Genomic DNA, 6,656 nt, shown 5'->3' with positions numbered 1-6,656 from the left:
CTACAACTGGATCTTGGAACATTTTCTGTATTTTGCAAATGCACCTACTGGGTGGAAAAACTCAGTGAGACACAATTTGTCATTGAATAAGTGTTTTAAGAAAGTGGACAAAGAGAGGAGCCAGAGTATTGGGAAAGGGTCGTTTGTGGTGCATAGACCCAGAGTATAGACAAAATCTAATTCAGGCTTTGAAAAAGACACCTTATCACCCACACCCACACGTATTCAATACACCTCCCACCTTTCCTCAGGCATATCAAAGCACATCAGTTCCACTCATCTGGCTGGCCAGTGCCTTCTTCAAGAGAAATGGAGCCCTTCTCCAAGATCCTGACATTGATGCTGCCAGTGCCATGATGCTTTTGAATACTCCCCCTGAGACACAAGCAGGTTTTCCTACAGGAGTGATCCAAAACGGAGCGCGGGTCCTGAGCCCAGGGCTGTTTCCCGGCGTGCGGCCGCTGCCAATCACTCCTATTGGGGTGACCACGGCCATGCGGAATGGCATCACCAGCTGCCGTATGCGGACTGAGAGCCAGTCATCGTGTGGCTCCCCGGTGGTCAGGGAGACCCCAAGGAGGATCACAACTACAGCAGCGCCAAGTCCTCCAACGCCTGGAGCACCTCGCCCACCAGCCACTCCATCTCCTCCACCTCCTCCTCCGCCGACAACCACTATGAGTTTGCCACCAAGGGGACCCAGGAGGGCAGCGAGGGCAGCAAGGGGAGCTTCCGGAACCACGAGAGCCCCAGCAACACAGAAGAGGATGACAGGAAGCACAGCCAGAAGGAGGCCAAGGATTCTCTGGGGAATAGCGGGTACGCATCCCAGCACAAGAAGTGCCAGCGCTTCGCTGAGGTCAGGAAGGTCCCCAGAGACACACTGCCCCTCAAAAAGAGACGCACTGAAAAGCCCCCCGAGAGCGATGATGAGGAGATGAAAGAAGCTGCGGGGTCACTCCTGCACTTAGCAGGGATCCGGTCCTGTTTGAATAACATCACCAATCGGATGGCAAAGGGGCAGAAAGAGCAAAAGGAAACTACAAAAAATTAAAAACAAGTCAGTGATTTGTTTCGAACTTATGGCCATTTGGTTTCAGCATGTCAGGAGATTTCTAATGACTTGTGGCAATATCAGCAATTTTTTTCTTTTTTCTTGTTTTTGATTTGGTTTTCTTTCTTTTCCTTTTATTTTGTTTTAGTTTGCCCCCTCTTCTTTGTTTTGGACCCTTAAGAATTTTATTTTTAAAGGAGATTGAAGCCATAGAACTCATATTGACATTCAGCTGTTTTACAAAAGCTTTTCATTATCTGAAGACCATACCGAAAAAGCCAAAATTACCATTGCTTCCTCTAGCTTGTCAGAAACCTGTGGCTGAATCGGCAGGGATGTCAACATCAATACCACAGGAACACACATTCCGCACCTAGAAGGCACGTGGGCAAAATAATCATCGTTCAGGCCCAACCCTTCGGTTTAAAAAGTCAGGTTGTCCTTCCCATTGGGTTCACTGAGTGAAGGCACATAAAGCAATTAAGAACAAGGAGGAACTCCTTGTCCCTCTGGGAGCAGATCCAAGTTTGTGGCACCAGGCATCTGATGGTGCCAAGAAAGCCACTGGAATTGTCACACGCCAAGCACAGAGGGCCCGCTACCAGTCCTCCATGCTTCTGAACCTCAAGCCTGATGACGTCTTATGAGGTGGACATTAGACTTTTCATGCACATCAGGGGTCAGTGACTCATGGAGAAGAAATGGGGTAAATTTTTAGTGATGTTGCTCATTGAATTCTGTTCTCTATTAAATTAAGAAAATGTTCCAAAAGCCATAAGCCTGAAGGTTGGCCCTGTGCACACACGCACACCACAACACAGCACACAGACACACACACACACATAAGGAGAGAGAGAGAGAAAACTGATGCAGAAAACAAACTGAGTCTTCTTAACTGATGAAGTGAAAAGCAACCAAGTCCAGGAAATTACAATAGCTGTTAAGGAAAGGAAATAATGGTACAGATCTTTTTCTGGTTGATAGTTTTGTTTTGGTTTTTTGAAGCATGTGTTTAAGGTTTAACCTTCTTCAGGGACAAATTCTGACTGTTGAGGAACTTACTCTGCAATACAAAAAATATCTTCATGCTCTACTAAAAGTACAAAAATTAGCCAGGCATGATGGCAGGTGTCTGTAATCCCAGCTACTCAGGAGGCTGAGGCAGGAGAACTGCTTGAACCCAGGAGGCAGAGGTTGCAGTGAGCCAAGACTGCGTCATTGCACTCCAGCCTGGGCAACAGAGTGAGACTCCATCTCAAAACAAAAAAAAAAAAAAGAAAAGAAAAGATCTCCAGATTGACAGCTGTGTTTCTGCCATCATTTTTAAAATCCAAAGTTGTGAGCAACAAGGTACATCTTGTTTATGTAGGGGCTGAAGTGCATACAAGACAGTACAGAGTTCAACCATCCAAGCCCTACCAGAGCATGAAGATAGTTTTTCTATCAAAACTATTTGATCCAAGTGGAAAAAACAAAAAACAAAACTAGAAAGCTACGGAACCTGCCATTAGTATTGTGGTGTATTTTTAAGATTAAAGGCACACTGATGGACAGAAAAAAAAAAAGTAAAACATGGCAAAAAATAAAATAACTCCTATACTGCCCTCAAAATGGAGTTTGCAATTAATGTCAGGATTTATCTTTGCAAAGATCAATGATTTCCACATTCAGCCAGTATAGCCAGCAGAAATTTCTGACCCACAATGCATGGATTCCTCTGAAGAAAAAAAAGAAAAAGGAAAAAAATCACAAAAACAAACTTTTTAAATTCAAAAGTAACAAAAAAAAAAAAAAAAGAAAGCAAAGAAAAAGAAAGAAAAAAGAAGAAAACCAAAAGAAACTCTAAGCCTAAGGGCTTAAAAATTAGAGGCATAGCCTTTTCTGATTCTCTGTTGAAAAGTATGTCCTTTCTCTCTGTCTGTATATGTTTAACATGATGCAATAATTTGAGGGCAAACTTAGTAGTGAGTGTGTATGATAGACTCAAGAGAATTATGGGACGCTTACTTGAGAAGATCATTACCATGATTTGGTTCTACGGATAAGGTAGTGAATAATTATGCAAATTAGCCAGAAGAAGGGGAAACATGCTAATGGGCCTTATTGGGTGAGGGGACGAGATGGGGTTCACATGAAGGAGGAAGCGATGCTGAGGTAGAAAAGGCCAGTCCCAGACGTCCTATCGCCACAACGCCATGTCGCAGTAGGAAGCAGGGTCCATCCATCGCTACCTTCAGCAACTGACCAACCTGGAATTAAGACCACCTAGATTTTGAGAGCTGAATTTAGAAACCTGACAATGTCATGCAGCCCAGAAACTCCTGTTGTTACCTTTGCCTAAGAAATTTTCTCTATTTTCTATATTTATATGAAAATAATTCATGCTTCATGCTAAATACATTATTTACCTTACAAGAACTTTTCTTTGGGGTGGGGGGTCGGGGGCGGTCCAAAGAGAAATCTCTAAAAGAATATGATCTTCCATCCAAGTGGACGGAAACTTTAAAACACAAACACCCAGTACTGTGGCTCAGGATATGATGCGTGAAGAGAGGGAGGGAACAGAGATGACCTTAACTTTTGAAACAGGGACTGCTGTAGGCCAAAGCCAAGCCCATCTGCCAGGATCAGGTAGTGCCAGAAGCTCCATCAGCCCGGACAGTGGGAACTAACTGGTGCATTCCCCACACTTTACCTTCCGGCGGGTTGCTGATGAGAGAACCTGAAAAAACCTACACCTCTACAGCAGGTCGAATTCATGACCTGAAGCTGAATACTTCCGGTATATTTGTTCAGGGTGTAATCTTTGCAGTGCTTTGTTCCCTCCGTCTCCCCAGACATCTGACACCCTAAAAGCCATCCACAGCTATGGAGCCTGAGTGACACCTTGATTTGTGTCGTCACCTGACCAAGCCTAAAGACCTCCAGCCCAGTCCCCCACCTTCATCCCCCCCCCCCACCCAGATAAAATTCAGACCTCTCTCCTGAAAGACAGAGGTTCAACATTCAGGACTGTTTCTGGCCGAGGACTTCTTCCAATTAAAACCCCCACCGTGGGCTGTCTCCCCTCATTTCATTTTTCTAAAGGGGCAGAATCCTCTTTTAGAAAATAATAAAATGCAATGTGTGTGTGATTTACTTTTCTGATCTCTTTGAGAAATAGAGAAATATAAAAGTGTGTTCTTAACTCCAGAACCACTCTTTTTGCATAAATACCTCATCGGGAAGCTTTCTAAGTGTGATTTCCTGAGTCTACCTTCGTTGGATCTGCCAGAAGACTTGTTGGGGAACCTTTAGTGAGAGTACTTCTTCCTATTTTTATTCTGTTTTTGGAGGCATACACATTATGCATAACCAAAACAATGGCTCAATTGTGTTTAACTTTGTATTTTGATTGTTGAGAACAAAAACAAAAAGTTTCAATGTGTATGTGGCTGTTTGTAGTGAGTTCTTTGCAGAATGAGGTTGTCTGTGTCCTTAACAAGCCAAGGGGCAGGAGGCACCCTCTCTTATCCCCTCCTCCAAGAGCAGTAGAGAATTTAAGCACAAGCCTATTTGTGAAATAATATTTTGCTTAAGTGTCATTCACTTTAGTCTTGGAATTCCTTCCCAAACGTTAGTTGTTCTTTTAGCTTCCAAACTAGCATATGTATCCATTAGTCTGACAGATCGCCTGAACACCATTAAGAGGTGTGGTGTTTTTACTTTCATTTCTCCCGCTGGGAGAAGTGGCAGTTCATGTGTCATTCCAGTATCTCACATACTCACACGGGGCAGGCGGGAGGGGGAAACAGGGAACTATAGCAATATTTAAAGAAGCCTTGGAAACCAATCGTGAACACATCAACATGATGACGTGTACAATTACTTGCTATTGGCCCTTGGACACATTTAAGAGAAAGAGACAGTCGCTCTTTTTTTTCTTAAATGATATACACATAGACAGTTTTTATCCTATTATAATTGTCTTTTATCTTTATCTAGTACTATGTGGAAAGGGTTTGCATCATAGATTTTTCCCAGCCTTATAATATACCATAAGCTCCTACGTCCCTGCCCCTCTCTAATCAGTATTCTTTCAAGAGTTCTTTGGTGAAGCCATCTATCTGAAACTAAAATGAACCAAACCCATATTTCACTGGTGGTTGGAAAAAACCATGGCCAAAACGATTGTGGCAGGTCTCAATCTTGGGAGTTTTTAAGAAGGAATGTGGCCAGAGGCGTTTCCCAAGAACGGAGTTTTGTTTTGTTTTAAAGAGGCATTCAATGTGTCTAGTGCTTGCTGGCCACAGCAGTTACTACCACGAAGTCTTCTGGGAGGGGCCATTGTGCTGAAGGAGGCTCCTGCCTGAGGGACAGCATCAGGCAGTGGGCTCTGTAGAGTGAGAACCAGGTGGACACTTACTGTGCCCAGCTCAGAGTCCTGCACCATGCCGGGACTGCCCAGGCCAAGGGCTACTGATGCAAGTTCCCCTCATTCCACTCTGTGGGGGGGGTGGGGGGGGGTGCCTTGCGCCTTTCCTGGAAGAGCTCTTGGAGAAGGAATTGGAGTTACGTACAAGTGACCTAAATGGGAGGCTTTTCTAGATGAGATTGGATTAAATTCCATGTGATTTCTCTTTCCCTTTAATTCAGGTTGGGACTCGTTTCTTTCTGCTGGATCACAGCTGCCCAGATGTTGCAATTGATTTTTAGGTTTCTGTAGAGAAGTATTTTTCTTTCATCTTCAATAATTTTTTTTGCCACCAAAAGAAAACATTGGAACTCTGTGTTTCCTCTTGATTGTGACTTCCCAGTGTTGACAGTTAAGTCCTTAGTGTCATAGGTCCCAGCCCACCAATACTATATCAAACACTGTTATGCACATGATGCAGCACTGTGATCTAATTTGAATAATACTTTTTAATTATTTATACTACTATATATAATATACATCAACACTTTTGCTATATAACCTAAGTGATAACCCTCTTTTAGTTACCTGCCAAACTCTGGACTTCGTTTATATTGCAGTCAACACAGTTACAAAGTTGTAATGGAGTCTTTTTTTCCTTTGGAACAGAATGTGTCAATCAAAGTATATACATTGTGTGGTGTTTCTGTTTCTGGAGTTTCATGAGGATTTACACATGGCATTCAGTGTTCTGTATAGATCCGCCTACCTTTGTGAATTCATCTGTGAACCCCTCTTCCTTTGAGACAGCACTGGTGATGGTGTTTAACTCCTTGTGTTTTCTCTCTCTCTACTGGTTATTCTTGAATTAAGCACAGACTCGTCAGCTTGGTTGCTTTATCATGAATAATGTGTGTGACCTTGCAGTTCTTCCACAGTTTAGCAAACAAGTGCTAGCTTCACTGACCAAAAATTAAGGAAGGAAAACACAATTTTTAAAACGATCCATCTTTTAACAGCCGACACCGATGTGTCTATGGTGCTGCATCTTGCTGTTGTACTTCTGAAATCAGACCTGTGTGAACGATCATTTCTGACTTAACCGTGAGATGCTCACGAGTACCCTTCCTGTTGTTTTGTTAGCATTGAAATCAAGACTATTTATTTGGAATATATACAATAGTGTTTTTCCACTGTATTTCATTTGCA

The 6,656-nt window shown here is 43.0% G+C and overlaps 1 protein-coding gene and 1 pseudogene across 2 annotated transcripts in view; both read left to right on the top strand.

Moving 5' to 3' along the window:
- The window catches only part of LOC105520765 (melanoma-associated antigen 8), a 103,796-nt gene that overhangs the window by 60,164 nt on the left and 36,976 nt on the right, over nt 1-6,656 (top strand). The window lies entirely within an intron of this gene.
- Nucleotides 2-1,054, top strand: LOC105520771 (annotated as a pseudogene).

Source organism: Colobus angolensis, unplaced genomic scaffold (genome assembly GCF_000951035.1).
Source record: "Colobus angolensis palliatus isolate OR3802 unplaced genomic scaffold, Cang.pa_1.0 Scaffold389, whole genome shotgun sequence".
In the NCBI taxonomy this organism is placed as follows: domain Eukaryota; kingdom Metazoa; phylum Chordata; class Mammalia; order Primates; family Cercopithecidae; genus Colobus; species Colobus angolensis.
Note: the sequence above shows the minus strand (reverse complement) of the source record. Positions and strands in the feature narration are given on the sequence as shown.